This window comes from Scyliorhinus torazame, chromosome 18 (genome assembly GCF_047496885.1).
Source record: "Scyliorhinus torazame isolate Kashiwa2021f chromosome 18, sScyTor2.1, whole genome shotgun sequence".
NCBI classification, from domain to species: Eukaryota; Metazoa; Chordata; class Chondrichthyes; order Carcharhiniformes; family Scyliorhinidae; genus Scyliorhinus; species Scyliorhinus torazame.
Genome location: NC_092724.1, coordinates 46,533,963 through 46,551,702, shown reverse-complemented (window position 1 = coordinate 46,551,702; position 17,740 = coordinate 46,533,963). Strand labels below are relative to the sequence as shown.

The following is a 17,740-nucleotide window of genomic DNA, read 5'->3' as shown; positions in this document are numbered from 1 at the left end:
CAAGCTTGCTGGGTTCTGGTCAGCCTTCTCCAAGGCAATGTCCAAAGTTGTGGGGGTGAGGGTGAAGCCATGCCCAATAGTGGCAATCTTCGGGGTATTGGAGCAGCCAGAGCTACACATGGGGAAGGGGGCCAACGCCTTGCTTTCGCTTCCCTAATCGCACGCCGGAGAATCCTGCTCGGCTGTGGCGATCGGCAGCACCACCCACAGCTGCAGACTGGCTCGCTGACCTCTCGGAATTTCTCCACCTGGAGAAGATTAAGTACGCCATCTGAGGGTCAGAGGAAGGCTTCCTGGATACTTGGGGGCAATTAGGCGGCCTGTTCCAAAACCTGTTCGAGGCCAGCAACGAGGAGTAAGCCAAGGAAAAAAAAAAAGATGAAGAACCAAAGGACTGCGCAACACGGGGGGAGTGGGGGGGAGAAAAATGGGGAAACCACAAGAGAAGAGGAAGGGGGGGGGGGGGGATATCATAGACTGATCCAGAGGGCAGCAAAATGTACGTACAGTTAGTCAAATAAAGGGCAAAACAAACCTCTCTAAAATAAAGCAAATTAGCGCGGGCAAGAAAAATGTAATGTATATAAGTAACAACTGATTATAAATATGAGAAAAGCCACTAAAAAGATTTTCAAAAAGGTTGGGTGGGATTGCTGTGTTATGGAGCGAGGGTGAAGGTGTGGGCTTGGGTAGGGTGCTCTTTCTAAGGGCTGGTGCAGACTCGATGGGCCGAATGACCTCCTCCTGCACTGTAAATTCTATGATCTTTGTGGCCTCCATTCCCCCTTCTCCCTCGCGGGCACGCAACAGTCCTTCTCCATTGTACTCTCTCCATTGTACCCCCTCCAAGGGAACCTCCAGAGCCTCCCCTGAGAACCTTCTTTCTGATTCACTTTTTAAAAAATTTGGAGTACCCAATTATTATCTTTTCCAACTTAGCGTGGCCAATCCACCTAACCTACACGTTTTTTGGGTTGTGGGGGTGAAACCCACACAGACGTGGGGAGAATGTGCAAACTCCACACGGACAATGATCCAGGGCTGGGATTCGAACCTGGGTCCTCAGCGCCGTAGGCTGCAGTGCTAACCACTGTGCCACGTGTTGCCCTCTTCTTTCTCTCTCAACATCATTCTTTGTCAGAAAACTCCACACCTTAAAGTGGGTGCCTGGAGGCCACAAATGCCACTCCACAAGAAATTGCTCCTAATCAGTGGTTGAGTGATAAACGTGTAGGTCTATGCTATACAGCCTCCAGCCATGCAATCAGCAATTACCCAGACAAATCATGGGCTAAATCCAGACTTTTAAACAGTCTTATTAGTAAAGCACCCATATAGCAACAGTTTATATTTTTCCTTAAAATGACCCTCAGATATTTTACCATTCCATGGAAACTAAAATGCATAAAAGCAGTAGTAGATTGCCCATGGTGCTGTCCACTGTCAGTTGATAATTGTTCATTTTTTATATTTACAAGAAGGCAATGTAGTTTGGAAGCTTCCCCACACTGCCACCTAACAGGCAGAGCCTGCAACTACATCAGGAGTGTTGATAAATGGTAAATGTTGACAGAACAATGTGGGCACAATATGTGGCACGAAGTAAGGATGCAAATAGGTCTGATGGAAGATTCTTAATGATGCATTGATCTCCTGATTCCGTCCATCTCAAAGAGGTGATGGACTGCGCCTGGGATTTATGTCCCTTCTGGATTGGACATCATCTGATGTGGCTCCAGAGGCTGATTTGCAAGTATCAGTCGCTACCGCAGCCAGAATAGCTGAATGGTGTTGGCCTGAGATCGACTGATGTTTTTTCATTTCAGCGGGCGCTGTCTTTTCCGCCATCTTGTCATTTCTTTTGTCCTCTGCATTTTAGACCATACAACATAGGAGCAGAAGTAGGCCATTCGGCCCATCAAGTCCACTCTGCCATTTAATGAGATCATGACTGATCTGACATGATCCTCAATTCCACTTTCCCACCTTATCCCGATAACCTTTGATTCCCTTACTGACTGAAAATCTGTCTATCTTAGCCTTGAACACGCTTAACAACCCTCCACAACTCTCTGTGTGAAAGAATTCCTCTGAGAGAAAAATGTCCTCCTCATCGCTGTCTCAAATGGGCGACCCCTTACTCTGAAATTATGCCGACTGGTTCTAGACACTCCAACAAGGGGAAATAGCCTCCCAGCATCTACTCTGTCAAGCCCCCTGAGAATCCTATATGTCTCAATAAGGTCGCCTCTCATCCTTCTAAACTCCAATGAGTACAGGAGAAACCTACTTAACTTCTCATCATAAGAAAATCCCACCACCCCCAGGATTAACCGAATGACCCTTCTCTGGACTGCATCCAATGCCAGCATATCTTTCCTTAGATAAGGGGATCCAAACAGTTCACAGCATTCCAGGTCAGGAATCTTTTTTTAATATACATTTAGAGTACCCAATTTTTTTCCAAGTAAGGGTCAATTTAGCTTGGCCAATCCACCTACCCTGCATATCTTTGGGTTGTGGGGGCGAAACCAACGCAAGCATGGGCAGAATGTACAAACTTCACAAGGACAGTGACCCAGAGCCGGGTTCGGACCTTGGACCTCAGCACCGGGAGGCAGCAATGCAAACTCACTGAGCCACCGTGCCAGGAATCCTTTCTGACTGCTTCTCCTTGGCACTCTGGTCGAGGACTTCCAATACAGCTACTCCATTCCCAGTCAACTTGAGGACTTGCCCAAAGGCATCCTTGTATTGCAGTTGTGGGTGACCTTTTGGGCCCCGTGCTAATAGCAAGCTTGAACACCCATTCGGTGCACCCAACCCATCCACTAGGAATCAATACACTTTTGTTTTCAATGCAAATCCCAAAAGGTTTCATTTGCATTCCCATTTTCATGTATTGTGTACTTACTGTGGAAAGAATGCTTGGATTACAGGCATTGGAGGCATAGCCATTGGCTGTTAGCCAACCAAGTCTTGCTCAGGTTTTGGCTTACGTTTAAGGTGGTGGGTCTCGCGTTTAACCCGAACCCTGTCAGTTGAACCAGGTGATAGTTCGTAACCACTGTAAACCTTCTGAAGCAGGATCTTAGGAGCTGCTAGATGCCAGGAGATACCCCTTGCGGGATCTACCTGACTCATGAGATCTAATGCGATCTCGCAAGATGTCGCAATGTGAATCCCACCCACAATGGGCAGGATCGGCAAATCTGCATATTAGAGTGAGACTATGCACTCCCCTGATCTACCCAAGGCATTGGGATCTAACTCCTTCGCCTGGGATGAGTGCCGTTTAGTGCTGGTCCCCACAAACTGGGACCAGACAGAACGGCACTTTGTGGGTGGGGTATCTCCCAGGAGATCAAAGCCCCAGGTGGTTACCCTCTGGGAAGGGTGGCACCCTGGCATTGTCAGCTGGCAGGGGCACTGCCAGGATGCAGGCCCGATCCCTGTCGTGGGAAAAATGCCAGCCTGGCACCCTGGCAGTGCCTCTGCCAGCTGGCAGTGCCAAGGTGCCAGGCTGGCATTTTTCCCACAGTGGGAATCGGGCCAGGGGATGCCCTTCCTGTGTAAGGTGGGGTGCGGGGCGCCCCGAGGATCCCCTTATAGGTGAGTTGTGGCTTTGGATGGGTCGCGTTGGGGTCGAGAGATCTGGTCTTCATTTTATAATGGTGTCCTGATCTCTTCCTACACTGAGACGTTTCAGCTAGCGGAGCTCCTCCGTGCAGGAAACGGAACTAAGTGCAAACTCGTTAGTGCGGTTTCCCGCTGAGGCCCCAAATTGAAACAGAGTCCCGATAGATAGGACGGTCTTTCCTGGCGCTCGCACCCGGCTCAACACGTTCATCACGGGACTCTGTTCCAATTTGGTCAGAATACGCTCTTAAAGGCAATTCTTCAAGTTAAATGCCTGGAGATGAACATTTGATATTTTGGAGCACTCTAATAATGTAAATGCAAGCTGGAAGATTTGTGTTCCTTCTTGATACCCCGCATCCCTACTTTCCAGTCCCTCTCCTCCACCTGAAACTACTGGCTCCTGCAGGGATGTAACTGAGTACTGGCTGCCCTCTAGAATAACAGTGAGTGCCAACAGGATAGTTGATGAGGAGGAGGCATCATGGTGGTCCAACACCGTCATCCCCTGAGATCCACACAAACGCATTTTGCAATAAGGGTTGTTGGATGATGAGGAGATCGAACCCTGGCTAAATTCGACCAGCCTCCTCTGAAGTTCCCCTTCCCTCTGACCACTGAGTGTGCTTTACCCAGCTGAAGGCAGCTAATTCAACACAGACCAATAATAGTAATAATCTTTATTATTGTCACAAGTAGGCTTACATTAACACTGCAATGAAGTGACTGTGAAAATTCCCTAGTTGCCACACTCCGGCACCTGTTCGGGTACACTGAGGGAGAATTCAGAATGTCCAAATTACCAAACAGCACGTCTTTCGGGACTGTGGGAGGAAACCAGAACACCCGGAGGAAACCCACGCAGACACAGGGAGAACGTGCAGACTCCACACAGACAGTGACCCAGGCTTGGAAATCGAACCTCGGACCATGGTGCTGTGGAGCAACAGTGCTAACCACTGTGCTACCATGCCGCTCAAACGGCAGTGCATATACCTACTGGACCATTATATAGCTACTTACTTAGCTGGCACACTTAAGTAATGCTAAACTTTTTTTTAAACAAAAAATATACTTTATTCATAAAATCTATAATAAACATTACAGAACATTTCAAATTGTCTTGACTGTACATTTCCATCAGAGTTGCACATTCCCTTGACTTTCTTCCATTCAATTGGGATGACATTACCCACATATCCCTCTTTACATTACAATTCTTTCTTAAATATTTACATCGTCATGTTTCTTTTATACGTTGGAGTGTTAATGACCCAGACCGAGGGGGGTTTACACTGTTACCCGCCCCTCGGTGTACATTTGCTGGTAAGACATTACACAGGGTCTTTCCCCATTGCGCCTTGGCGCAGCTGCCCCAAGCTTGAGTGCGTCCCTCAGCACGTAGTCCTGGACCTTGGAATGTGCCAGTCTGCAACACTCGGTCGAGGACAGTTCTTTGCACTGGAAGATCAGCAAGTTCCGTGCTTGTTTGTAAGTTCTGGTGATGAGGCGTTTTGCTAGATGACTCTGACAGTCTGCTCAGGGAACCGTCCAACGTCCTCCACAGTCTCCTTTTCCCTGAGGGCCTCGACGACATTGTGCTGACCACTGCTTCATTGCCTTGTGGTCAAAGGTGTTTTTCTTCAAAAGCTTTTCCACGAGGGACAGGTGGTACGGCACGGTCCAACTACTTGGAGCGTTCCGCGGCAGTGAGGCCAGGCCCATCCTATGTAACACCGGGGACAGGTAGAACCTCAGTATGTAGTGACACTTGGTGTTTGCATACCGGGGGTCCACGCACAGCTTGATGCAGCTGCACACAAAGGTGGCCATCAGGATGAGGGAGAAGTTGGGTACGTTTCTCCCTCCCTTATCCAGAGGTTTGTACATGGTGTCCTTTCGGACACGGTCCATCTTGGATCTCCAGATGAATTTGAAGATGGCCCGGGTGACTGCTGCGGCGTAGGATCAAATAATGGGCCAGACCTGTGCTATGTGCAGTAACACCGAGAGTGCCTCACACCTGATGACCAGGGTTTTGCCCGCAATGGAGAGGGAGCGTTGCTCCCACCAGCCCAGTTTCTGTCTTACCTTGGCTATGCGCTCCTCCCAGTTTTTGGCACGCCCCGGCCGCTCCGAACCATATCCCCAGCATCTTCAGGTAATCTGACCTGACAGTGAAGGGGACAAAGGACCGGTCGGCCCAGTTCCCAAAGAACATGGCCTCGCTCTTGCCGCGGTTTACCTTGGCTCCCGAGGCCAGTTCAAACTGGTTGCAGGCATTCAACAGCCTGCGTACAGACGCGGGATCCGAGCAGAAGACGGCGACTTCGTCCATGTACAGGGAGGCCTTAACTTGCACGCCTCCGCTGCCTGGGATCGTCACTCCTCTTATACCCGGATCCTTCCTGATGGACTCGGCAAAGGGTTCTATGCAGCACACAAACAGGGCAGAGGAGAGAGGGCAGTCCTGCCTGACTCCAGATTTGATCTGGAACTTTTCTGATTCCCACCCATTGATTGAGACTGCACTATAGATGTATAGAAGTAATGCTAAACATTCCAGGAGTACTTGCACATTAAAATCTGTTGTAGAACACCAGCTGGATCAGCATCAAACTGCAATCAGATCAGCTTTGCAGGACCTCATTGTGGCCTCGCTAATTGCTTCACAGTGGGTGGACAGACCATAATCAACAATGCACTCTCGTTCTTTCTCTTTGTTTATTGTTCCCAGTTTGGGTTGAACTGAAGTTTGATCGGAGCATTTCCCTGTAGCCTTGTACCTCATCAAGTTTGGTCCTTTGTGGCCAATTGTATTTTGACTGTTCAAGGCATACTGAAACAGGGCAAGGAGGAAGAGGCATTATAATTCACAGGCCTTCAGAGAGATTCGGTTCTGAATTGTTTGAAAATAATTGACACTTTGCAAGAGATTGTGGTGAACTGCAGATGGTTAAACATGTGTGGTGCCCTTTTCTGAAAGTGTGATTAACTGGTTCACAACGCCTCGCGAGATCTAACTCGATTTCAGCAAATCTGCATATTAAAGTGAGACAGCTAGTTTCACTTTAATGTGCAGATTCCTGAGTTACCTGAGGCTTGGGCTCAATCTCCTTTGCCTCAGAGATCTCAGGCCAGTGCTGTGCAGTACTGGTCTCTTTCCTTTGACTACAAGGCAATGAAGCAGTGGTCAGCACGTAATGTCCTCGAGGCCCTCAGGGAAATGGTGACTGTGGAGGACATTGGACGGTTCCCTGAGCAGACTGCCAGAGTCATCTGGCAGAATGCCTCATCACCAGAACTTACAAACAAGCACCAAGACCTAGCTTGGCTGGTGGTGAGAAGGGCACTCCCTGTCAGACTCTTTATGTACACCCGAAGGCTCAGCGCTGTTGCACACTACCCTCGGAATGGCTGTTGGGGAAATGAGACGGTCACACACCTCCTTGTGGAATGTGCCTTTGCAAATAAGGTCTGGAGAGAGATGCAGTGGTATTTGTCAAGGTTCATCCCGAGCAGCTCTGTGACACAGGACTCTGTGCTCTACGGACTGTTTCCAGGGACACACCGAGACAAACATCAACTGCTGCTGGAAGGTCATCAACTCGGTGAAAGACGCTCTTTGGTCTGCCCGGAACTTGCTGATCTTCCAGTGCAAAGAGCTGTCCTCGACCGAGTGTTGCAGACTGGCGCATTCCAAGGTGCAGGACTATGTGCTGAGGGGCGCACTCAAGGGAATGTGTAACTCTGATGGAAATGTACAGTCAAGACAATTCGAAATGTTCTGTAATGTCTCTGATAGATTTTATGAATAAAGTATATTTTTTGAAAAAAATAAATAAAAAATGGAGACCAGATGGAATGGCACTTGTGGGGGTCTCCCAGGGATTGGAGGTCCCCAGGGACCCTTTTGGCAGGGTGGGATGCTGCCACTGTTGCTGCCAGCCTGGAACCTTGCCAGTGCCAACTGGGTGCTAGTCTGGCACTGCCAAGGTGCCCATGTGGCACTGGCGGAGGTGGTGCTAGATTTGCACTGCCATTTAAAAATGGTGTCCTGATCTCTCGCTACACCAAGGATTTCTGGCAAGTGGAGCTCTTCCATGTACAAAATGGGCTCTGTGCGGCCTCGGACGCACGTTCCCTGTTGAGGTGCCTTATCAAATGCGAGCCACGTTTTATACCCTTGTGCTTCTTGGTGCTGCCAGCACCGGGACATACGCAGCTAAACGCACTCACTATGGGACTTTGTTCCCATTTAGTTAAATCACACCCAATGTCACTAAATATCTTCTCCCCAGGGGATCTTCTTTCTAGAAACAAAATTCTATTCGGGTAAACAATATACATGGTTGGAATGAACTGTGATCTTACTTTTATGACATCTTAATTGTACATTCTGCAGCCAAAGTGTCCGTCGTTCTTTTAAACCAGGGTTTTAAAAAACATTATTGCAGAAGTCACATATACACCCTAATCCAGGCTTTTAGCCATTACTACACCAGATGCAAATAATATGGGGGCGATTTTCAAAAATGGAGTCCAAGTGTTCACGCCGTCATGAACGCCAGCGCGTTTTACGATGGCGCGAACCGGGCCCGGGTAGTACGACCTATTCTGTCCCCCACAGGGGGCCAGCACGGCGCTGGAGCGGTTCACGCTGCTCCAGCCTTTCCCGGTGGCAAATGGGCGCCGCACCAACCTGCGCATGCACGGGGGACTTCTTTAGTGCGCCGGCCCTGACTCAACATGGCGTCGGTGTTCAGGGGCCGGCCGGGCTGGGAAATAGGCCCGGGGGGGAGAGGCCAGCCCGCGAATCGGTGGGCCCCGATCGTGAGCCAGACCCCATCTGAGGCCCCCCCCCCCCCGGTGAAGGAGCCCCCCTGCCCCCCCCCCCCCCCCCGCCACAGGCCGCCCCCCGACCGTTCGCACAGAGCTCCCGCCGGCAGCGACCAGGGGTGAACAGCGCTGATGAGACTTTTTGTATCGGCGCAGCCGCTCGGCGCATCCGGGCTGGAGAATCGGCGGCCCCGCCGATTCCAGCAGCCAGCGCCTCGCCAAACGCGCCAGCGCAAATGGCGCCGATTCTCCGCACCTCGGAGAATCGCGCGTTGGCTTTGGGGCGCCGTGGCGTGGTTGTGCCGATTCTCCGGCCTGGCGCGGGGCTCGGAGAATCGCCCCCTATATATCTGAAATTACTACATTCATCACATGCTCCAGTGCAGTTCCAAGGAAAGTTTGCAATGTCGGAAGTGTCATCTTATGGAGGCGACGTTAAACTGTGTTGAGGAAAGTTTGCAATGTCGGAAGTGTCATCTTATGGAGGCGACGTTAAACTGAGGCCCTATCTTTCAGCTCAGTGGATGGAAACAATCTCATGGCACTACTTTGAAGTAGAGCAGGAGAGTTATTCCCCAGTGGCCTGGTCAATATTTATCCCTCAATCAGCATCACAAAAACAGTTTATGTTGTCATTATCACATTGCTGTTTGTGGACATTTGCTGAGTGCAGATTAGCCACTGTGTTCCTGCATCACAACAGTGATTAAGTACTCCATTGCCTGTAAATCACTTTGAGATGTCGACTGGTTGTGAAAAGTGCTTTATACGTGAATTTCTTGTTTTTCGCGCATTCCTAGTTTCCCTTATATGCATCCATACTCCCCTCCAAACTATTCCATGTCACAGCATTTCATTCTAACCACTCTCTTGAGTAAAGAAGCTACTTTTGAAGTACTTAATTGGATTTATTAATAACTATCTTATAATTATGACTCCTTGTTTTGGACTCCACTACAAACGGAAACATCTTCTTTACATCAAATCTGTCAAGCTCCTTCATAATTTTAAAGAACTTAAATTGAGTAACTCCCCCCTCCAACCACAAAGCCCTCCACACCCCCTGCATTCTATTCACTCGGGAAAAGAGCCACAGCCGTTCAGTCTTTCGTGGGGAAACGCAGGCACTCGATGTTGGCAGACAACGTAGCATTGTTCAAAATCTCAATCGTGCCACTTTGCCAAGATGCACACCCACTTGTGCAGCAAATGTAATTTAATAGCAGTCAGGGATAGCGAGCCCGTCTGACTATTCTCACCCCTTGCTAGCCAGTCAATAATCAAGTTCATAGATTTAAAGTAAGGAGCAGGAGTTTTAGAGGGGATTTGAGAAAAAGCTTTTTCACCCAGAGGGTGGTGGGAATCTGGAACTCACTGAAAGGGTGGTAGAGGCGGGAACTCTCACAACATTTAAGAAGCATTTATTTCAGCACTTGAAATGCCCGAGCATACAAGGCGACCAAGTGCTAGAAAATTGTATTTGAATAGATAGGCGTTGATGGCTAGCACAGATCTGATGGGCTGAAGGACCTCTTTCTGTGTTATAAAGCTCTATGACTTTGTGACTATGACCATCTCCAACAAGATCAATTCCATCATCCCTTGAGATTCCATGGCATTACCCTCACTGAATCCCCCACAGGAAATCCCCCACTATCAACATCCTGGAGGGGTTACCATTGGCCAGTAACTAAACTGGACCAGTGAAATAGCTACTGTGGCTAAAAGAACAGGACAGAGTGCTGCGGAGATTAACTCTCCTCCTGACTCCCCAACGACTGTCCATCATGTCCACCAAGGCACAAGGCAGGAGTGGTGATGGAATACTCCCCACTTGCCTGGATGTGTGCACCTCCAACAACACTCAAGAAGCTCAACACCATCCAGGATAAAGCAGCCTGCTTGACTGGCGCCTCATTCCCCTCATTCCACCACCTTCAACATTCAATCCCTCCACCACCAACGCACAGTGGCAGAAGTGTGTACCATCTACCAACGCACAGTGGCAGAAGTGTGTACCATCTACAAGGTGCACTGCAGGAACTCACTAATGCTCCTTCAACAGCATCTTCCAAACCAACGACCTCTACCTTCTAGAAGGACATGACCATCACCTGCATGTTCCCCTCCAGGGTACATACTATCCAGTCTTGGAAATATATCACTGTTCCTTCACTATAAATGGGTTAAAACCCTGCAACAGTCTCTGTGTAACAGCACTGTGGGTGTTCCTACAAGTGCAGAGATGGACTGCAGAGATTCCAGAAGGCAGCTCACCACCACCTTCTCAAAGACAATTGGGGATGGGCAAAGATAAATGCCTGGCCCGTGTCCCGTGACAAAAAATAAATAAATCCTGACTTGAGATTGAATAACTCAGTATAGACACTTCCCAAGATGGCCCAGTATCACTTTGGACTGTTCCATTACCACTCATTTCTCTGAGTGAGATAGTACTGAGTTAGAGGTGAACTGGTGACAGGTTTAGGTGGGTGGGTAGGCTCCCAGCTGCTTGGGATTAAGTTGAGTGTGGTCAGTGGTATTGGATTGACCTCCCCCACCCATGAGTTTTCCCTCTAAGCCAACTCCCATGCAGATCACAGACAAGTCAGCCCCTTTACGTTAGTACTCTTGCGCAATGTGCAAAAGAGGCCACACACAACAAAAAAAAAAGCGGACCATTAGACATAGAAGCAGAAGCAAGCCATTCAGCCCATCGAATCTGCTGCGCCATTCAATAAGATTGTGTTGATCTGGTATGTTTCCCTGACTGATTAAAAATCTGTCTATCTCAACCTTGAACACGCTTAAAGATCCAGCCTCTGCAGCCCTCTGCGGTAATGAATTCCGCAAATTCACTACCATCTGAGAGAAGAAAATCCTCCTCATCCCTGTCTCAAATGGGTGACCCTTTACTCTGAGATCATGCCCTCTCATTTCTCCCACAAGAAGAAACAACCTCTCGGCATCTACCCTGTCAAGCCCCCTGAGAATCTTACATGTCTCAATAAGGTCGCCTCTCAATCTTTTAAACTCAAATGAGTACAGGCCCGGCCTACTCAACATTGTTCCCCCCAGGTTCAGAGGACAGTGGGCATTGTTCTAAGACATTGCTACCCACTGTCCTCTTTCTCTATTTGTGAAGGATTGTGATTCCATCGAAAAAACAAGTTCCAATGTTCTCTCCGTCTAAAGATGCTATAATTCATTCGGTATTGCTGGGAGGCCTTTGATTTCCTCCCAAGTCTGTTTTGTGCTTCAATGGTTTTAGCCTTTGTAGGCCATGCCAGACAATTTTAGATATTTAACGAGGAGGAACTGGGAGGAAACCAACTTCTGCCTTGTGCAAAATATATCTGGGGCTGTTTCCTCCTTTTCTGTACTTGACATCTCGGATTTTTTCCAATTGAGCAAAGTATTAAGGGAAAATTTGAGTCGGCCAGATGCTCTTCCTCCTGATTGATCATTTTAGCGTTTTTCATGCTCTTCCTCCCTGCTGGCCCTTTCAAAAAAAGTGCTGGGAAACATGGACCCTCAGACACGGAATGCCCTTTGGTTCCCTGTCCATTTGTAATACTCAACCTCAGTTTCACTGACCGAACTGACTGCTGAGGAATGTCAGAGTCGAGCACAATCCTGATTTTTTAGTAAGGTCAGACCGACTACATATTGAGAACAATACTGCTCACAGAATTGATTTTTGACCCCCCCCCCCATCACTTTTATGATGCTGGGGCAGTAGATCATAGATTTAACAGGGCAGAAGGCGGCTATTCGGCCCTTCGAGTCTACACTGGCCCCTGGAAAGAGCATGCTACTTAAGATCACACTTCCACCCTTTTCCCGTAACCGACCTAATAATTTGGACGCTAAGGGGCAATTTAGCCTGCCCAATCTCCCTAACCCGCCCATCTTTGGACTGTGGGAGGAAACCGGAGCACCCGGAGGAAACTCATGCAGACACGGGGAGAAAGTGCAAACTACACACAGACAGTCACCCGAGGCCGGAATTGAACCCGAGACCCTGGAGCTGTGAGACAGCAGTGCTAACCATTGTGTCTGCGTGCCGCCCAGTGCTGACTATAACCTCCCTCCATCTGCCCCAGCTGCATCCGCAACTAGTCCAGCACAGATCAGGATTCAAACTTCGGAGTGTCAGGTCTGTGTAGTTTAGTGTTCCCCTCTGGAAAAGAAGAAGGGATTATTCACTAAAACGGTGAGGGAAACCAAACGTTTCACAACTACCAATAAGATCAAATGCACCGTAACGTTTTGAATCTGAGGTCAGAATTACAACAAGGAAATTGGAGCAGCAGCATTTAATAATAGATGGGTAGTAATATAATTTATTATTAATATTATTTGTAGTTTGGCTCCACAGGTTTTAATGTATTTTAGAGAGATCATGTGGTATTTATAATCCATTACTGCATGGGTTTTGATGTAATTTAGAGAAATCACTTGCAATGTACTATTTACAATACATTGTTACAATATTGTGCATTCCTAAATTTCCATGACTGCATTGCTGTGTGCATGTTTCATGTTTTAAAATGTAGTCCCTGTTATACATTTGAATGCCTGGTGCATTCCTCATTCGTTGCACTGGATGTATTGAAGCTTATTTTTTTAATGATTTGAGGCAACACCATTGTGTTGTTGCATCAGTTTGATTAATTCAGAGGTTATCAACACCAAGTTTTATTTTAAGTGAATGAATAAACCAGAGGGATACAATGGCCCATAGTCCACAAAGGCCATATTTCACCATTCAAATACGCATCGCACTTAGTGTAATGATGCCTATTTGGATTGTGATGCCCACCATGTTAAATTAATGAGTTTTTAACTGAGATCACAGAAGGTCCATGTACGGTCATCAAATTCATGAAATATTGTTGCAGACAGACAGGAGAGGGAGGCAAAGGGAACTCCTTTATTTTCCCCACTGTTTGTCGGTAACCCCATTGCCAAATCACAGAATCCTTACAGTGCAGAGGAGGCTATTCGCCCCATCAAATCTGCACAGTCCCTCCGAAATGGCACCTTACCTAGGCCCCTGTTACCCGACCTAATCTTTTAGGTGCTATGGGCCAATTTAGCTATGTACCTAACCTCCACATCTTTGGACTGTCGGAGGAAATCGGAGCACCCAGAGGCAACCTACACAGACACGGAGAGAACATGCAAACTTCACACAGTCACCCAAGATCAGAATCGAACCTGGGCCCCTGCCATTGTGAGGCAGCAGTGCTAACCACTGTGCCACCGTGCCAGCCTAAATAAGTCAGAATGATCACCCTTAGTGTCAAAATTGGCAAATTGTAATTCTCAATTGTGACATTTGACTTCAGCAAACCTATGCTGGGAATCTATCCAGTGACCTGTGCTGTAACGTTATGTGTCAGCACGTTAGGCCAGGGATAAGGGTCGGCTCTGATAACCCCAATGCTGTCTGTCTAGCTTCTGGCACCAGGCTGAGATAACAAAAGGTAAGCCCCATTTATCCATTCCCATTCATGTGTGGATGTATGTGTGAATGGAAGGGAGGAAGTCATCAGTCTAACAAAGACAAATAAGAAATGAAGGAACATGGATGTATTGAAATGGGAATGTAAAATCCTGATGCATGAATCTGCTGGTCAATAGTAGATTGTTTTTACTGGGTTGAGGGCAGCACTTGCTGAATCCTGGAAGTTTACATTGGTGTTTCCGCCTTCTGCAGGAGACCCATGAGGCAGGAGCAGGAAATATTAACATTCCTCTGGTCCCAGTGTAAGCAACTTTAATTCTCCCAGGCAAGCATTTGGCTGCTTTGCAGTGTGTTGCAGCCTGGGTTTAAGGAAAGGGGAAAAGCTGCTGAATTTACTATGGGGGCTCTGAACGACCTGATTGCTGGAGGTACTCGGAAATGATCGTTTGCTTAGTTGTTACGGAGTTGTAGTTTTTTCCAAATTCTGTGGTTGACTCCCATGCAGCAAGTAGTTCTGAGCACGTTTAGGTGTACGTTTGGCAGCCTCTCCTCTTCAGTCAGAATGTATGTGGTTCTCTGCTCCAGGGACTGGAGCACTTATACTGGGCTGAATCTTTACTACGGTACTGATGGAAAGCTGTACTGTTGGAGGTACCGTCCTTCAAAGCTCCCTTCTGCCATCTCAGTTGAAAAAGGAAGAACTTACCATAGATCATGGCAAATAAATCAACCCCATTTTCCCAGTCCCAAAATTAATATTCTTGCATATGCTTGCTGTATAGGTCGATCACCCTTTCACTACAACATGCTATACTGTACTCGCAATAGTAGGCCGCTTCAATTTTTACCAAATGGATGTTTTACTTACTGGTATCTTAAAACTGGAGACACTGGATGCAGTGTACGTTCACCCCTATTACCTGGACTCTCAAGGATTAAATTGTGAGGCGAGATTACACAAATCAGGGTCGTCTCCCTGAAATTTAGGTGATCAATGGGTGATTTCAGGATATTGAGGGGGCCAGACAGGGTAGATAATAAAAATAAAATAATAATATGAACAAAATAAAAAATTAAATTTAAAAAAAATTATAATAAAAATAATTTTTTAAAAAACAAAACTTTTTTCCTTAAAGATAATTTTTTTAAATTTCAAAACATCACTTCTCCTGGGATCGGACTTCAAACTAACCAAACATGCGTTTTCAGCGGGGGCACCCAGTGTGCGCTGCTCCCCCTCTACATTCGCGCTGGATTCAAGCCTCGCCTCAGACCACGCTCCTCCCCCGCCGCTTGCTTCGGGCTCGATGGCCCTTGCTCCTCCGGTCACGGGGGCCCCCACTGGCTCCAAACCTGCCCGACCCAGCGCCCATCCCTCAGGCCCCAACGCCTGAAGAAATCGCGACCAGCGAAAACCCGGGGAACCCCCGGAAAACACCGAAATGCCGCCGACCGGCGGGAGCCTCTCTCCAACGCGACCGCTCCGTTCGCGCTCGCCACCAGAACCAGACAGGGTAGATAAAGAGAAACTATTTCTGCCACTTGGGGAGCCCAGACCTCGGGGTAAAAATTAGAACCAGGGGCGAGATTCTCCCCTGCACCGGATATTTGGCGGGGGCGGGAATCGCGCCGGTTTGCGCCCCCCCCCCGCCCCACGATTCTCCGGCCCGGATGGGCCGAAGTCCGCTGCTAAAATGCCTGTCCCGCCGGCGTAGATTAAATCACCTACCTTACCGTTGGGACAAGGCGGCGCGGGCGGGCTCCGGGGTCCTGGGGAGGGGGGGCGCCCCCACGGTGGCCTGGCCCGCGATCGGGCCCACCGATCCGCGGGCGGGCCTGTGCCGTGGGGGCACTCTTCCGTCCGCCTTCGCCACGGTCTCCACCATGGCGGAGGCGGAAGAGACTCCCTCCACTGCGCAAGCGTGGGAATGCCGTCAGCGGCTGCTAACGCTCCCACTCATGCGCCACCTGGAGATGTCATTTCCGTGCCAGTTGGCGGGGCAACAAAGGCCTTTTCCGCCAGCTGGCGGGGCGGAAATTTGTCCTGCGCGGGCCTAGCCCCTTAAAGTTGGGGCTCAGCCCCCCAAGATGCGGAGCATTCCGCACCTTTGGGGCAGCGCGATGCCCGACTGATTTGCGCCGTTTTGGGCGCCAGTTGGCAGACAGCGCGCCGATACCGGAGAATTTCGCCCCAGATCTTTGAGGAGGAAATTTAGAAAACACTTCACGACAAAGACTGATGGAAGTTTGGAACACAAAACGTTAGCATGCAGGTACAGCAATTAATTAAGAATGCAAATTGAATATTGGTGTTTATGAGAAGGGGGGGAATGTGTCGTAGGGAGTTCTTGTGATAACTGTTGGTGAGACCACAATTAGAGTACTGTATACGGTTTTTGGCTAGGATTTTCGTGGACCACCATGAGGGATGCGGCAGACCAGCCAATCGTCCATTGACTTTCGGCAAGACCGAACAGTCCTGGTGGTGGGCGGAGTCAGAAAAGCCCAACCTTCACCTTGTGCAGGTAGAGCAGGCGGTGAAGAAGGCAAATGGTACATTGGTCTTCATAGCGAGAGGATTTGAGTATGGGAATGTTTTACTGCAATTGTGAGGGCAGCACGGTGGCGCAGTAGTTAGCACTGCTGCCTCACAGCACCGAGGTCCCAAGTTCGATCCCGGCTCTGGGTCACTGTCCGTGTGGAGTTTGCACATTCTCCCCGTGTTTGCGTGGGTTTCACCCCCACAACCTAAAAATGTGTAGGGTAGGTGGATTGGCCATGCTTAACATCCCAGGCCCTAAACACTCATTCCAGGTTAAGCAGCGTTTCATTTGCATCTCTTCCAATTTGATCTATTGCATTCGCTGCTCCCAATGTGGTCTCCTCTATGTCGGAGAGACCAAACGCAGACTGAGTGATCGCTTTGCTGAGCATCTTCGGTCTGTGCGCATTCAGGACCCTGACCTTCCCGTTGCTTGCCATTTTAACACAAGACCCTGCTCCCATGCCCACATGTCTGTCCTTGGCCTGCTGCAATGTTCCAGTGAGGCTCAACACAAACTGGAGGAACAACATCTCATCTTCCGGTTTGGCACGTTACAGCCTTCCGGTCTCAACATCGAATTCAATAACTTCAGATGATTAGCTGTATCCCACTTCGACCCATTTGTTTTCATCCCATTTCATTTTAACTGTCTTTTGCCATTTCTTGTCTTTCTTAATATATATTTAACCCCCCCCCCCATCTTATCCACCTTTCCTTACCCTCTTCCCCTCCCCCCACATCTACAGTTCACTCTCTAATGTTAGTTTCTCCGCTGTCTGGCCTTTCACATCTTTTGTTCTCTCTGGGGACTGCCATTAGCACTCTTTCCCCTTGGTTTCTGTGGCCATTAGCACCCCGTTTCCCTGGGTTTCTGTGGCTATGACTCATCATTCATTCCCACTCCATAGTGTAAATATTTCCCACTTTCTCTGTCAGCTTTGACAACGAGTCATCGGACTCGAAATGTTAGCTCTTTTCTCTCCCTACAGATGCTGCCAGACCTGCTGAGATTTTCCAGCATTTTCTCTTTCATTTCAGGGCTAAGTTGGACTATTGGGCTATAAGCTTAATGGAAGCATAGACTCTGTGGTGTTATCCTGCACAAGTGTTTTGTTTCCTCAGTAACTGCTGAAATATTGGAACTTTAATTTTATTAGTTCACAACATCGAGGAATAAGCGGGTTAATTTATGTGCCATCATTGGAGGGAGTAGCATTCCTGAGAATTACCTTGATAACAAAAAG

The 17,740-nt window shown here is 48.5% G+C and overlaps 1 protein-coding gene across 1 annotated transcript in view; it reads left to right on the top strand.

Annotated features, from left to right (window-relative positions):
- Window positions 1-17,740, top strand: part of tnfaip8l1 (tumor necrosis factor, alpha-induced protein 8-like 1) — a 99,123-nt gene that overhangs the window by 19,284 nt on the left and 62,099 nt on the right. The window lies entirely within an intron of this gene.